The sequence below is a fragment of the Falco punctatus genome, assembly GCF_963210335.1.
Source record: "Falco punctatus genome assembly, chromosome: 4".
Classification (NCBI taxonomy): Eukaryota; Metazoa; Chordata; class Aves; order Falconiformes; family Falconidae; genus Falco; species Falco punctatus.
Genome location: NC_137583.1, coordinates 36,179,435 through 36,195,254, shown reverse-complemented (window position 1 = coordinate 36,195,254; position 15,820 = coordinate 36,179,435). Strand labels below are relative to the sequence as shown.

The following is a 15,820-nucleotide window of genomic DNA, read 5'->3' as shown; positions in this document are numbered from 1 at the left end:
CTGTTATCCTCACCGTGGCTGTATTTAAACTGGGGATCCAGATGTGATGAGCTCCACATTCTATTTAATCACCATCCAGTCCCTTAAGGCTTTTTTTTTTCACGACAGTATGTTTTTGTCAATGCCTACATCCACTTCAATAGAAGTTTTTTTCATATATACAGATTTTTGAACCATCATTGCTAACTAAGATAATTTCTGTAGTGAATCGCATAAAAATTAATAAATTAGCCTGGACAGCCATTTTACATTTTTTAATATTTTAATACTCTTATTTGAAGCATTATAGATGTTAGAAAACCTAGGGTTCTCCCATTCTCCCCCCCACAATGAGCTCCTGATTAGTACCAACTCTTAATTTTTTCCAAGTGTTGATTTTAGTAACTGTGTTAACCTGGAGTTGCAGGAAAACTGCAAAGTGTTCTCTAGTCAGCTCCTGTGATCCTGGCAGACTGCCAGGATGGTTGTGACCTCTAGAAATCCTTAAGGTTTTGATCAGCATTTCCTTATCCCCAATACTCTGTTGTTTCTGTTTTAAATTACATCTCAATGTACTCAGGGTAGGTAATAATGTTAATGTAAGCAATACAACAGATTGTTACAAGCATCCTTGGATTATGAGATGGGAATATCTTGATTATGTAAACAATGATAGTGTTTATTGTATTATATTTCTGAAATTATTATAGTATTATACTGATACAAATTATACTGTCACATCTGAAGCCTAAAACAGTGTGTGAAATTCAAAGACAATGAAAGACAATACTTGACTTCCCAGCTTTTGTATCAGGATAATAATGCTATTGTATATTTCACCTTATTTTGCACTAATTTCTAAGATCGAAAGATACAAAATTCTTGATTTTTCTGTGCCTGTAATCGTTACCATAATTATAAAGCATTTTAAATAATGGGTGAAAAGATCACACTGCTGCTGCTAAAATACATTAATTTGCTTTAAAATGTGCAATTAATTAGTTCAGGGAATTTTGAAATAGTAACTACAGATAATGTTAGAAAATGCATCTCTCAGAAGGCATTTTTTTGTTTGTATATTTTTGTAAAGGTGTATTAATAACAAACAGGTTCTTCCCTTGCTAATAGTTAAAGGTGAGGCAAAAGCAAATTGAGAATTGCTGAGGAAATGTATGTTACTGTGTATACTGTGGCAACTTACACATACTTTGTACATAAGTGGCCTAAATTCAGAAATTTGAGGGAGAGAGAAATGTCATATTCCATCATAGGACATACATAGAGTTTCAGTACCCTGTGATAAGTGATAAGAATGTTAAAGTATGTAAGAAGACAATGATTTGTTTAAAGAAAACCAAAAACATTTGTTACTTTAAGCCGAGTAGCACAACTTCAAGCTTTTAAAAATTCATAACATTTTTTTCAGCTAGAATTGGTGTTGAAATGGAGACAAACGTATGCTGTCTTTTCCCGTATCACCTTTATGGATCCTTATGCTGCAATGACATTTTAATGGTGAGTTGTTTTCTTCCATGCATTTGTGTTTTCATTGATTTTTTAATTAATGATGACCTTTAAACAAATACTTTTTTTCTATAAGTTACAGAGTGTGCCATAAATTTACATATTGGTGATTGCTTCCACAAACCGATGGCAGGTATTAGCTTTTTCATTTCATTCTCTTCTGGCAGTATTTTTCTAGAATACTTGCCTTGTCACTAACTGTGGCATATCTTCATTACAACTGTCAGGCACAGAAAAGCAGAATCACAAACACACGAAGGCAAGAAAAGCTTTGATGGGCAAGAAAGAGATCAAGTGAGAGAGAGATTGAGCTGAAGCAATGGTATCATCCACTAGATACTCCTCAGGATGCAAAGAATGAGACTTTGCCTGGCCTGCTTTTGAGTCACAGCTGGGTGAATCACTAAGTTATTACTATTATTGTAAAATTAATTTGGTTTTCAGGCTCTTTTTTTCTTACTCTCTTTCTGATATTATTTATTTGTGGCATAAAAAGAAAAATATCATTCAAATATCTACCAAATGACTTAAATTGATACATTGTCAAATGGTCAGTCCAGGTAAATTTACCCGTGGGGGTAACATCTGTCCTGCAGACACAGCGCTCTGTTCCGAAAGTTCAGTGAGCTATGTAAGCAGCTCCAGGTATTACACACTACCTAGCTCTGAAATCTTGAATCCTTTTTTAAAAAAAGACTCTCTGGAGCATTTTAAATCGAACCCGTTTGCTCTGTGTGCTTTCTGACATCCTCCTTGTGAAGTGAGGCTCTTCATTGTCATCTTCCTTTAACAGCTTCTCTCATCCCATATGTTCAATACATTCACTTTGAGCAAGTTACCTTTTCATCTGGTATTTCTTTATGCTGAGGCTATGCTGATCCTCATTCGTGAATTGTATCTGCCAGGCTTGCTGATACTGTATACGGTAGTTTGCCAAACCTACTTTGCTCTGACTGGTAGTGATAGCACTGGATACTATTTCAGACAGCTGTGGCAGCAGCAGTCTATGCTATCCAGTTGTAGGTATCTAACCATAAATATGATAATGTATTGATGGACCATAGCCAGCTCTGCACTGGCTTCTGCAACACCTTTCTGCAATACAAAGCACAAAGATAATCTGATGCTCAGAGGCACTCAGTTTGCATGCAGTCAGGCTGAAAAAAAACTCAGGTTTGTTTTCTATGGACATAGTTCCAGCTGTAAGGCCTCACCATTTTTTATACGGAAGGGTTGTCAGGAACTGTTTCAACACAAAAGGAAGCGTGTACCTGTTTTAGTCCTGTGTACAATGTAAAAAAGCCATGTTTTAATCAGAGGAAAGCTGGTGAGAATGACAGTTAGGAGCTGTCAACTGATATCAAACCCACAAGACAGAGCAAAAGCAAGTAGCTGCAAACCACTTGCAATTATCCCCCATAGGTCACAACTAGTGAAGTCTGTGGCTGCAAGTTGCTATGAGAATATTTCAAAAGGATTCTTCAGATAAGAGTATTGATCATGACATACTGACTGCCAGGATGCAGTCATGCCTGTGATGTTGGACTATGACATGCATGTGCTCCGGTTTTAACTTACTGGGATGATAAATAAGATAAAATTATTCCTTTTCTGTTAATTTCTTCAAAGCTGAAAAGACTTGTCAGTAACTGTACGAGAAGAATATTCTTAAAGTTACTAACTTATGCTCACCAGCTTCCAGAGTGCACTGATCTCAGACTCTCTATAGGTTACAGGTAGATGGGGAAAGGAAAGCCACCACTACATAGATAGGTTTCACATGGGGAAATATGCACTTAGGACTTCTCCCTTTGTAATCTGCTAGTTAGCCTCAGATTGCTTAATACTAGTGACTTTCCATCCTTGAAGCTGTGCAATATCTTCTTTCCCAAGAGTGTTGCAAGCCATAAAGGAGGATTAAAGCTGCCTTTGAACTGCTTTAACTATTGTGTGGATTTTCCACTTGGAAGCTTCCAGCATACGCTTAATATCATGTAAAGTAGACATAAGAATAATTAGCAATTAATAAACCATCTACCAAGTTTTGAGCTTGTATTTTCCTCTATGATCTGATCTTCTGACACATCCCAGCTCCCTTCAGACTTTCCTACAGAATTAATTTAGACAATACAGACCAGGCATCATCCTGCTAGATAACTTCTTTGATCCACAGGGAAGAGGATGTGCCATAAATTATTCTTCTTTTTTTGTTTTCCTGGTATTCCCATCCTTTGCTGGCTAGATTTCCATATTTGATGATTACAGACTCTCAGAGCAGCATCTCAATACTTACTTAATTTATGGATCCAAATTTCGTGCTAACAATGACCTGTAGCATTGTATTGCACTCAGTAAATAATTCTAGATTTATTGTTCTTAAAAGAGAACAAGGCTAATGTAATATTTTTTTTCTAGCTACCTGTTACTCCCTCTAGTAACTTTTAACCCATTTGCCCTTTCTGGTGTTTTTGAGATCTCAAGGATGAGATGTTTCTACAGCTGTTAGGAAAACAAATGACTGAATGGAGACAAAAGACAGAAGTACAAACCCTACAGCTGTTTGTTTGGTTTGTTCTGTTTGCTGATCAGTCAGTGTATGTATACCAGAATAGATAACTCTGAAAAAGCCAGAGATATTCTTTGTCCAGGCGAATCAAGAAACAATAGGAACCCGAGATACCATGTATGAGCTATTGAGATGCAGAGGGATTGGAGTGGAGATGGACAATCCTTCCTCTTCCTGATGAACAGATCGGAGAGATGGTAAAGACAAAAGGGGAGATCTAGTGTTATTCCAGTGGACAATTTCAGCAGAGTAAAGCACTAAGTTACAGAGACCAGATTTTCATGGACAACTTGTCTTCCTTTCTAAAAATGTTTGGGTGATTTTGACGCTTATGATATCTGGAAATCTTTTCCTATGCATAGAGCAGATAGGTGATTCATGCTTTGCAGCCTAACTCCAGCTCTTTGTCTCTGGTTCCAGAGACATCTTCAACTATGTCTCTGTATTTGTAGAAATGGTGAGAACGGTGTCACCTAGGAAATAAGGTGTAGCTTGCAAATAAATATTTCAAAACAGATTTTCACAAGTAAATGTTAATGGCTCTAAAATGCTAGATTATGACAATGCAAGATCATTGATTATAACATATATCATTTGTATGCGCTTGAAAGGAATCCTGCAGCACTGGTGTTTTTTTCTCTTATTTGCTTACTCTGAGAGGAAAGAAGCCTAATCTATTTGCATATAGTTATTTCAACCTCTCTATAAGAGGTGTAGGATCCCAGTCAGAAAAAGAATCAGTGAGTTAGGTAATTCTTAGATGGGCACATTAAATTATTAATATAATGAACAAGTCAAAGAAAGAGCTACTTTAATAATATGAATTGTATTTTATATACTTATACTCTGTTTTATACTTATATCTGCTAAGATTTGGACAACTTCAAGGAAGCATAAATAATTTTACTTCTAATAATCTTCAAGATTTAAAAATTTTCTGGTAATTGTTACTGCTTTTGCTACAAACATTTTTACCCAGGCTTAGCCTCTGGCCTCTGTATCATCACAATTGTATCTTTGCATGGTTAAGGAATAATGTACTGGGCTCCCAAGGTAAAATTTTAGTTTACTGACTTCAATGCAAGAACTTGCAGACACAAGATAAACTCCAGACACATACTAGAGAATAAAGAGATGGCTGTTCTAAGTTAATTTTGCTCATTACAACTCTTAAAAGAGATCTTTATTCTAGTTAAATATCTATGCAAAAACCTTCTGCAAATGTCTTATCCTACAGAGTACATGCTTTTTTTCCAATTTTCTGTGGTTTCTTGCAGATCTTTGCTGGGGCCAGTTGTTTCTGAGAGAAACTATCCCTTTTCACAGACCTCTTTTCTTAAGTGGAGGCCCTTAAGCAAGCAGGAAAAGCAGGAACCAAAGAAAATTGAAGTGTTAAAATGCTGGGAAAGAAGTAATCAATCATAAATGTAAATGATTTTGCTTTAAAAATCCTTATAGAAGTTCATTTAACTAAGTAAAGCATTTAATCGCAATTTAACTACGGAGGTATAACTAGAAACTTGAAACTATTCTAATCAAAATGGTGGTCAGGTTTGGTTTTGACAAAGGGTGAGGAACACTTCCTCACAGTATCGCTGGCTTTTCAGAAATTAACTTTAAACTTTAAACAAGAATCTGGATTACTATGGGAGAAATGTAGTTCTCCAACCTTCCAGCTTTGGAAAAAATGAGAAATAGTTTAACCCATTATTACAAATGCAAAATATATTATTTAAACTAAAGTTAGTCATTCGATGAGGTAGAGCAAAGCTTTTAGGAAAAAAATGCATTCCTAATTCTTAGCCCAGCCCCCAGCAGGAATTGCTGAGAGCACATTGCACAGCAACTACTTCTGGTCCTCTGATGTATAAAAGAAAGAGCAAAAATATATAAGCTACCATCAGCTTCCTTAGTTTAACTCCTGGATAGGAACGATGCTGAAAGGACTACTTTTCGTTTTTGGAAGCTGTTTATAAAATACTGTCAGTAGGCCTCATTCTTTTTAACACAGGGATGCTCAAGAATTCATGTATTGATTCCCTTCCAAATGATGTAAGCATATTGTTTTACATAGGCCAGACCCACCCGGCCAGAGTAGCAGACCAGTTAGCCTGTTCTTGGCCAACTACTCCCTTGCAAACGTGCTGACTTGGATCCCTCCATACTTGGAAGGACCTCAGTGAAACAACTCTCCACTGTGCTCAGTTGCTCTACTCACATAAGGTTCTAGAGACCTTTTAGACCACTTATGTTAAGTGAAAGCTGCCACCTGCAATTCTGTTTTGTGCCAAGGTTCAGCAGCTGAGAATTCAGTATCCATACAAGCCCTCCAAGAGGCTTGTTCTGAATACTGGGGGTGACAACAGTTGTTCAACTACAGCAGCTGTGCTGCCAAAGCGGAGGGGCATGGCAGAAGAGCACAAAAGGTTCCCTGTCTCCTGTGTGCCAAGGGTACGGACATTTTCTTCATTTGCAGACTCCCAAACTTTCCTGAAACCAGAACGAAAATGGGAAGTACGTCTAGCTGGAAATGACTTCTAGCATCCTGGCTTCTCAAAACACTTCTCAGGAGGTTTTAATTTGGTGAATTATTTGGTAGTTTTCACTGCACTTCCCCTGACTAGCTTTTATTAGTCTTGGCAATGAACATGCATTTTTTCTTCTCCAGCACTGAATTCCCTAAGCTGTGTCGTGTCTTTTTGCGAAGCCATAAGACAAACTTCCTGCATATGCCTTGATCTCTCTCCTTATTCAAAATTAATAACAAAACCATAATTCCCCTCAGTAAGGTATGTATGAGTCCTAAGTGAGTTGTAGTGCCCCTGGGTAAAATCCTTGAGCCATTAAAGACAGTGAATGCTTTATTAACGACTTTTGACCAATCAGAATTTAATCTAATTTGCTTAAACTAGTCATTACTGTAAGTCCTGTCAAAATGCTACTTTTTTTGCAAGGCTCAGAAACTGTGCCTACCCCCACCTGTGAATTGCATCCACTACCATTTTGTAATTTATGGCTGAAGGTACTCTGCTGATAAGATGAAATGTTGGTAGATATTTGCCAGTTTTCTCTGTTGTCATATTCTTTCATATGTTGTCCAGAATGGCTGACTAAACCAACAAAAACTAGCATCATGAAACAGTATTTGTAGTCATGGAGGACCAGTTTGTTACAGGCAGCAGAAAAGACAGCAATAGGAAGCACAAGGTTTAGTATGCATGGAGAATATGTTAAGAGAAAGCAATAAAGCAGTTCAAAAGTGATAAGAAGTGATCAGATTAGCCCTGGAAAAGCAACGTCTACATGGGAAAGGCTGGAGTTTTTGTCCCAGCTAGTGCTGTAGCGTGTAAAAGGCAAACTAACACTGTGAGAACAAACTTTTCAGGATAAAAAACAGATCTGTGTTTGAGACGCTGAGTTTATTGTGGACACTTTCAGCTAAACAATCAACATTTCTAACTCCAAAAGTGTCCAAATTTTGTCATGCACACTCTTTTCTGTATGCTTGTGGGTGTGTATAAATATCTATTTATTAAATGTGCATTTCCTTTAACTTGTAAGGAATGGATGGTAAAAGACAATTGGATTATTTTGGATTATGTTATAAATTCATTACGGATTCAGAAGCATAGCTATAGGCTTAAGCCTGGGTACATGAATGTGTTTTTTAGATTTATGAGTTAAAAACAAAAACATGCTACTGAATGTTTCTTAAAAGCTATTTAAACACGGTAACTAAAACTTAAAGATTAAATTTGTTAGTATACCTAAGAAAACATTAAAACCTGCATTGTAATGATCTGGGAATTATTAGCAATGTAGTTTTGCATCATGGTTCCAGAATTTTTTTCAACTGTTTTTTTCTATTATAAAAAATGAACAAAGCTATTTCATAAATATTAAATACACTCAGTTCCCTGCTTGACTTTACCTTATGATAATAAAACTGGAGTCAGGACTGATGTGTACATTTCAAGGAAAGTTATGATGTAAAGCAGAGAACATAGAACAAAGGTACTAAAAATCATTTGTGATTGAAACTGTAGATTGACATTCATGAAAATATCTCTCACCAAATAGCATATCACAATTGCCTCATAATACTGAGATGTGTGTTCATAAGCTTTCCAATGTATGCAGCCAACCTTGTCTACTTTATTTTGTAATCACTGCACTGATTCTGCTTAGCAAAGTTGGTATGACTGAATAAAAAATAAAGAGGGAAATAATTTTACAAAACAATAACTTTCTAATAAGAGCATTTTAACATCTAAAATAAAGAGTATCAAAGTTTTGCACAGCCAGAGCGGTAAAAAATGTTTAAGATTTGTTGTCGATATATCAGTTTGTAACAGTTAATGCTTGCACGTGAATGCATTAACAGAAACTAATGTATTAATGAATTGATGTTTTTATCCTTTGTGTTACAAATCTATGATTTTTAAGACAAAATATGAGGGTGGGAGTTAATGGATTGAGAGAGATGATTAAGCTCTAAGTCCACAGTTAAAAACTATATTGTTTAGGCATGGAAAAGGCAAGTGTAGTTTGCCTGAGTGATGGTGTTGGCAAACCAACAGTGAAAGCAAAAGGTATTTTTTGTTTGCCTTTCAGTGAGGTGACTCATGCCATATTAACAAAAAGGTATCTCAGTCTCTATCCTCTTCATCTTAAGGAGCTAAAATCTGGCAGCATACAATCATAAAAAGGCTGTGTTGTTGGTTTTGGATATTTTTTCCAGACATGATTCATATTAGTTTGGCATTGTTCCCTATACAAGTTTTTGACATCAAGAATCCCAGTGACATGAAAGATTGCGACAGGCATGAAGCATTGATGATTGATCTTGCTGACAGTTGGGGTTAACAGAGGGAATATTTTGCACTGGATTTTATTCAACATTGAGAATACTATTATTCAGTGTGCCTGTCCAAAGACAAAATACAATTTTAGATATTAAATTGATTAGTATATAATAGGAATAGCACCTCATTAATAAAAATTAGAAAGTAAAAGATTGCAAAGTATTAGAACAGTAGTGGATGCTTATTCTTCCAAGCATTACCTTTGTTTTCAGGTGAGTGATGACAGGACATATTAATATCTAATAACAAACACCTGTGGTACTAAATGGTTATTAAATAATTATGCTGATACTACAGAAGTAAAAGTGGAATCACAAGGGAAACACGTAACTGTTTTCCAAAGAGATACCACACTTAGATATTGACCTTTTCATCTTGTAGATGGTAAATACATTCCTGTACTATTGAGCAACATTTCAAACTGCTTTATCCTGCACCCCAATGACAGCAAAATGAGTCTTGTCCTTTATATATGCTCTTCAAGCCTGCTGTTGTGTGACTCAAAGCTGCCTATATAATAGTCTAGTACAGCAATGATCTCTTCTGTCATGAAAATAATTTTTATTTTATTAAATAATCATTCACCCTTTTAAACTACATTATAAAGTACAAAAACATACTCTAAATAATTTTATTGCTATAATGTTAATTATTGCTGCTAAAGGATAATGTCAGTGATTAACTGTATTTCTCCCAAATACATTTTACGTTGATGAATATTTTTATTAAGATATGTCAAATTTATCTGAATTAAAAGCTGAGTAGAAGTAAATGATAGGATGCAAGGCAGTAATCTAATCTAATTGTTCTTATTGTACAATAAATGAAAAAGAGAGAAATCTTCATTGTTCAGTACTAATGGAAATGGTTATATGGAGCAGAGCTTATGAAGACCTAACCAGTATGGTTCAAAACATATCCCACTGGCTAGAATCACAGGTAGGATGCCTAACATTCTCATGGACTTTCAAATAAAATCATATCTAACAAGGAATACTTTAGACTAAAGAAGAGACCCACTGAGCATACATAATGATGTTAAGTTCATAGTTTCATTTGATTATAGACCCAGGATGCAAACCCTCAATCCTTGTTCGTGCAAAATTTTGTGTTTACTATTTGCTTTAGATTTTTTTCATTTGCCAGATTAAGCCAACAGGATGATTCCAAAGGCATGGAATTAATTGTATGGTAAGATCATTGCTAGTGTTCTGACATATTACACTTGGTAAAGACTGGTGTAGTTATGAATAAAAAGCTGTTGTGTATGGCATACATTAACATTTTCAAAATCATCCTGTTTTCTAAAAAAAATTAATGGATTAAATATACGACAGTCAATGACAAATAAGGTATTCCATTTGATTTACTTTTTGTCATTCCTAAACTCAGAAGCTCCCACACTCAGGTTGCAATTAACTTCCTTGAAAATACTCATCGGTGTTTCAAGAAGTTTCATAGCATCTTGTCATAAATCAGCATCATGCATCTGAATTAAAATCTGAATGTAAATTAGAAACATTTTTTATATTAATGATTGTGAGGCTAAACACACGTTCAGAACTGATTAAACATTACTGTCTTACATTGACTGAGTTGCAAGAGAAATGCATCTTCAGACTAAGTTTATACAGGAACTTTTGTCTCCAGCATGGAAGCTTTGGAGCTCTGAAATGCATTGCTACTTCTGTAATTATATTAACAAAAGTTCTATCATCAATTTGCTAATGCTATGAAGTTCTACTGGTAGCATAATTTCAGTTGAAGTTGGTATCTAGAAATTAATTTAAAGTGGTTTAAAAAGTGGTCACAAGGTAGCTGTGACAAAGCAGCTTGCAGCTTTTAACCTCAAACATAAATTGTATTTTAAAAATACAACATTTCTTTTGACATGGCTGGTGATGGTAGTGTGGGCTTTTCCTTGGATGATTAGTTTTGTAAAGTGTGTAATTTAAATGTGGAATTTGTCCTCCTTGTATATTACAACTAAAATGTAGAAAGCAGCCCTCTCCCAGAGTTAAGACTACTAGCTTTTAGCTTAGGAATTTAATCTGAATTATCCAATTCTTTTGAATACTGTCAAGTGGTTTCTGGATAGATCATAGAAACCTCAGTAAAATGAGCTTTTGCATACTGGCAGTGAACAATAAGGCTTTAAATGGAAACAAATTCCCAATAGTTACTGACTGCAGTCCCTTCCCTCTGTCGTAGCGCTGTAGTGTCTTGCAGACTAAGTACATCCTGCAATTAAGCTAACCATTTTATTCTCCCTCATTCTTCACCATTTCAGAGCACTCCATCAGCAGCACTTCTTCTGTCACTGTACTGAAACTACCTTTTTCTTGGCTGAGGACTTATTAGTGTTCTCCATCTTTTCCTCATAAAACATGGAACCCTGTCTACAGCTCAGCTGTTCTGCCTGTACTTTGTCCTTCCAAGTAAGGAGGTGAGCAGCCAATTAAAGTTTAGGAAGAACATAGTCCAATTCCTCTGGGCTAGACCTGTGCATGTAGCCAGGCCTAAAAAAAGCATTTTACCATAACCAAACAACCTAGATACCAATGAGGTCAAACACACAATTATTTGCTCAGTCCTTCGGATTTTGCACTTCTCTGTCCGCACAAGGTAGAGTCAAGGTCTCTGCCACCAGAAGCTTATTGTTACAGTAATACCTGCACATTTTCAAGGACTACTTCCTCAATGCTCTGTAATTCATTGTCCAACAGTTACTGTGTAAGTAAATTAATTATCATGTTTTATATACTTCAAGAGCTTTGCATTTCAAAGAATAGTACTTCTCTTTGCTAAAGTCACCTAATATGGCTGTATGCTTATTTCCCACAAGCAACAGTAGGAATTACATTCAGGCAATGCAATAACAGTGAATCATCTGATATAATCATGTTTATGTATGTTAAACATAAAAATAATTAGTTTGACAAAGACCACTGCGTTCAACAACAAAAAGCATATTCACTAGGGATGAAAGAAAAATTCTTGCAAATTCTAACTGCATTTTCACAGTGTCAAAACTAGTGACAGTTTCACTGGAAAACAGAGGCTGAGCTTCTATTTACAGAAATGGGGGAAAGCATGGGAATATGCAATATAGAACACTTATTCTAATATGCAAGAACTTCTTAAATGCCTACTGTAGCAACACATAAACAAAGAAATAACAAAAGTTAACTTATCATAAGGCACCAGTTACAGAAATGTCTTAGCTTTGTTTTTAGCATTAGCATTTGTAGTCAGTAAGTATCCAGGACAACTGACAATCAAATACAGCAGCAAACACATTATTCTCTTGCATATAATTAAGAAGAGAAAAAGTCATTTTAATCACGTGCTGCAAATCCTTGGCCAGTATTAAAACTGATCATTTGATACAGTGCAACACTTCCTTGAATGGTGTGTTTGCAATTCATTTCTCTTTTTTTAATGTTAAATATAAAATGAAGAAACAATCCATACAAGGCAAACTAACTAAAAGCTAGCATTTTTCACCTGAAAACCTCCTTAATCTGGAGCTGGCTTCCCTTTAGTATTACCTTTATCTTGGGAGTCTGCATAAATGCCTTAAATATACTAGTGCAAGGCTTGTTATTAATGAGAAGAGAGTAACATCTTTTACTGATCATTAGGAAAAGTGACTGTGTATTGCACTAACTTAAGTATTTGTTTCACTCTGCTATCATAGATAGCTATCATAGATATCATAATTAGAAATAATAGCAGTAATCACTTTTCAGAAATGAGGATGTAGCTACAAAGCCTCCTAACTCCCACTGCACCAGTATTATAATCCAAACAAGTTAAATAAATTGCTTCTATCACAATAAGTAGAAAGAAAAAAAAAAAAAGAAAACAGAAAATACTGAACGCTATTGCTTTCCTAAGATTTATGAAAGTCGGAGATGAACAAAACTCAAATTCTGCAGGAAGGTTTGGTTTTGATTCTATGTTTTTAATATAACTTTTAAATGTCCTGGGTTTCTCTTCTTCATTTAATTTTATTTAACATTTTGTCTTAGAAAACTTAAATGCTGTGATTCTTGGTAGATACCTGCTACCTGTTTACAAAGCACCACTACATTCTAATGTCTCTGAATGAAGGGAAGTAATAGAAAAGTAATACTAAATAAAGCACAGTACTAGAAGAAAATTATGACAACCAGCAACAACTAAGGACAAAATAGCTTTTACTAAAAAGCATCTAGGTTGTCTGGGTTCACATGGGCAAATTAAAAAAAAATCTGTTTTTCCAGAACCTCTGATACATCTATTATTTTCTGAGTATCAGAAAAGAAGGGACAAGAAACTGAGTAAACTGCAGGACACTGAAAAGGGATCTCTACTTCTGGCCTTCCATTAGTGTTAGTTTTGGCAAATAGCTGTGCTAGCTGCAGGCAACTCAGGAAATCTTTGTCCTCTGGTAACAAACAGTCCAGAAACAAAAACACACTCATCTTCAGTGTCAGAGATCGTGCGAAATTTGTCCTTTTGACAGAGCTTCCCTTCATAAAACACTTTCAGAATGGGTTGGCAGCATCAGCAAAATGTTTTCAACAGGGCAGGAAGGGAAAATGAACATGCAAATTAGGACATTGTTAATAATGTTTGGCCTTCAATAGTTTGTCTTCAGTATTCTAAAAGGCACAATATGGAAGGGGTACAAATGCCTAAGAAATTCCTTCTGCCCTCTTCATATCTATGGACCAATGTGAAAAGTACATCAGTCACAATTTCTTAAATCTCATTTTGAGATGGCTAGTAGATAGAAAGTGGTAACTTAGAAACTTATAAAATACCTATCAAAGTGTCTGATGCTATAATTTTGTACCATTTCATTTTCTCTGCGTAAGTAAATACCTGGAATAGAATTTCGACAAAAGCTGTAATTCATTCTGATTTATTTCCTTGTAAAAATACCCAAAAAAGCCTGTCACTTTTTCAGCACTAGTAGTAGGTAATACTGCACTGCCAAGTATCTGCAAGTAGTATCCACTCTTGTAGTGTTTCAGAGCTCCACTATAAAGTTTCAAATTGCTAAGATACTGGACTTGGAAAATATGTCTTAGTAATTTTTCTTTATAAAGCTTTTTTTCTGCACCATAAATGCACATGCTCTCAACAGACTTTAATCATTTGTGATGTTCAGACTAAATCTAGTAGGTAATTTAGTCAGGTTTTAGATGAGTTTATGAGGGAATATAATGGCAACAAATACAGAATAATGATCTACTCACTATGAAGTAAACATATGTAATATAGGTTATAGGATGCCTTGAGTAATTGCACCACTTGAAGGTCTGCATTGAACAATCTAAAATTGATTGACTTAATCCATAATGTTGATTAGAGAATGAACCAGCTACCATTGTAGCTGCTTGCTTGTGAAGTTTCCATCTGTAGCAGGAATGCCTGAGCTGCACGTGAAGCAGTCTTGGGACTGCCCTTATTCATTACCCGATGGATTAAGATAGCTCCAAAGTAGCAGTAGTGCTTCTATGTTGTACATTGCAGTGATGCAAGAGCTGTTTCACACGTAATTCTTCCATCTGTGCCAGAGGGCCAAATTCTGAGACAGAGGTGGTACAGGTGTTTGGGGTCATCATAAGCCAAGACCCTAAGATATTATCAAATGTATTTTTTTTCTTCCCTGATGCAGTAACTGTGTGGCTCTGAGTTGCATTTATATGCAAGAGTTTGTAGAAGCAAGGCTTAAATCTGAATTCAAATCCAAGAAACAATGAGTTTTAAAAACCTGCTGTGTTATGTCATATATTGCAGTATACAAAGAGTTTTAAGCAAAATATCTCATTGTGATGATTACAAAAATCTCAATACAATCAATGCACTAAGAATCTCTTTACTTTCTGGCTCCTTCATTAACTGGGATTCTGAATAAACATTTCACATATGAGATTGTACCCTAACTTCCTTACAATCTGGCATCTTTCTTCTTGAAAACATGGTCACAGGAGGGATCAGAGATCAGCAAAGAACTAATACACAGAGAAAAGAGAGATACAGTGCATATTGCCATCCTTCCTAAGCCTTCAGAAGTCCAGAGGTGGTGTGTTTTTATACAGTTAGGGATGTAATGCTGCAGTATGTATGTACTTCCCCCTCTGCAGTATAGAACTGCATAGGCCCAGGTGGAAGTACTTTGCTGTAGAGCAGTGCAGACAGATTAGGTGTCACACTTCACTATATGTGGTATCTTTATTAGAGGTCACGGCTTTAATTCTCTCCTAGTACTCTGTAACAATGCGCATAAGAAATCACAGTCAGCTTCTACCACAAACAAGTAGCAGGAGTGCACGCAGCATATGAATCTGCTCTTTCTCCCATTGTTTTTACACCCTTCCCCCAAAAGAAAGCAGTAAAATCTTACAATAACTGTGCCGTGCAATCCAAATAAAACTTGTTCTTTGTCCAAATATAAGCAAATTTTCTGCTTTCTATAGTTACAGAAAGATAAGACCAGTGCATATACTTTAAATGTCTCAAAATGCAAATACCAATGCAGTAAAAGTATATTTGCAGTAAAATGCACATCAATGTTGATCTACAGCACAGAATAAAGCCATCCACTGCCTAACAATCTAAACCTTCCTGAATTATCCCCTTTTCTCTTATAAATACATTGAACTTAAATTTGTAAATATATTATCTATTATTTGTATGCATGTATATATATCTATATATGTGTATAGATATATAAGATACGGATAAATATAAAGTACATAAATATATATCCAAATTAAAATGCAGTAGAACTGTTCATTATAAAAGGAAAATGTATCTGAGCATGAGAAAGAGCTGTACTCTGGTCTAATACAAGACTGAGAAATAAGTTTCCTAGGACTTCAGAATCACC

At 35.5% G+C, this 15,820-nt stretch overlaps 1 protein-coding gene across 1 annotated transcript in view; it reads right to left on the bottom strand.

The window, feature by feature from the left end:
* Positions 1-15,820, bottom strand: part of SHISA9 (shisa family member 9) — a 196,749-nt gene that overhangs the window by 171,330 nt on the left and 9,599 nt on the right.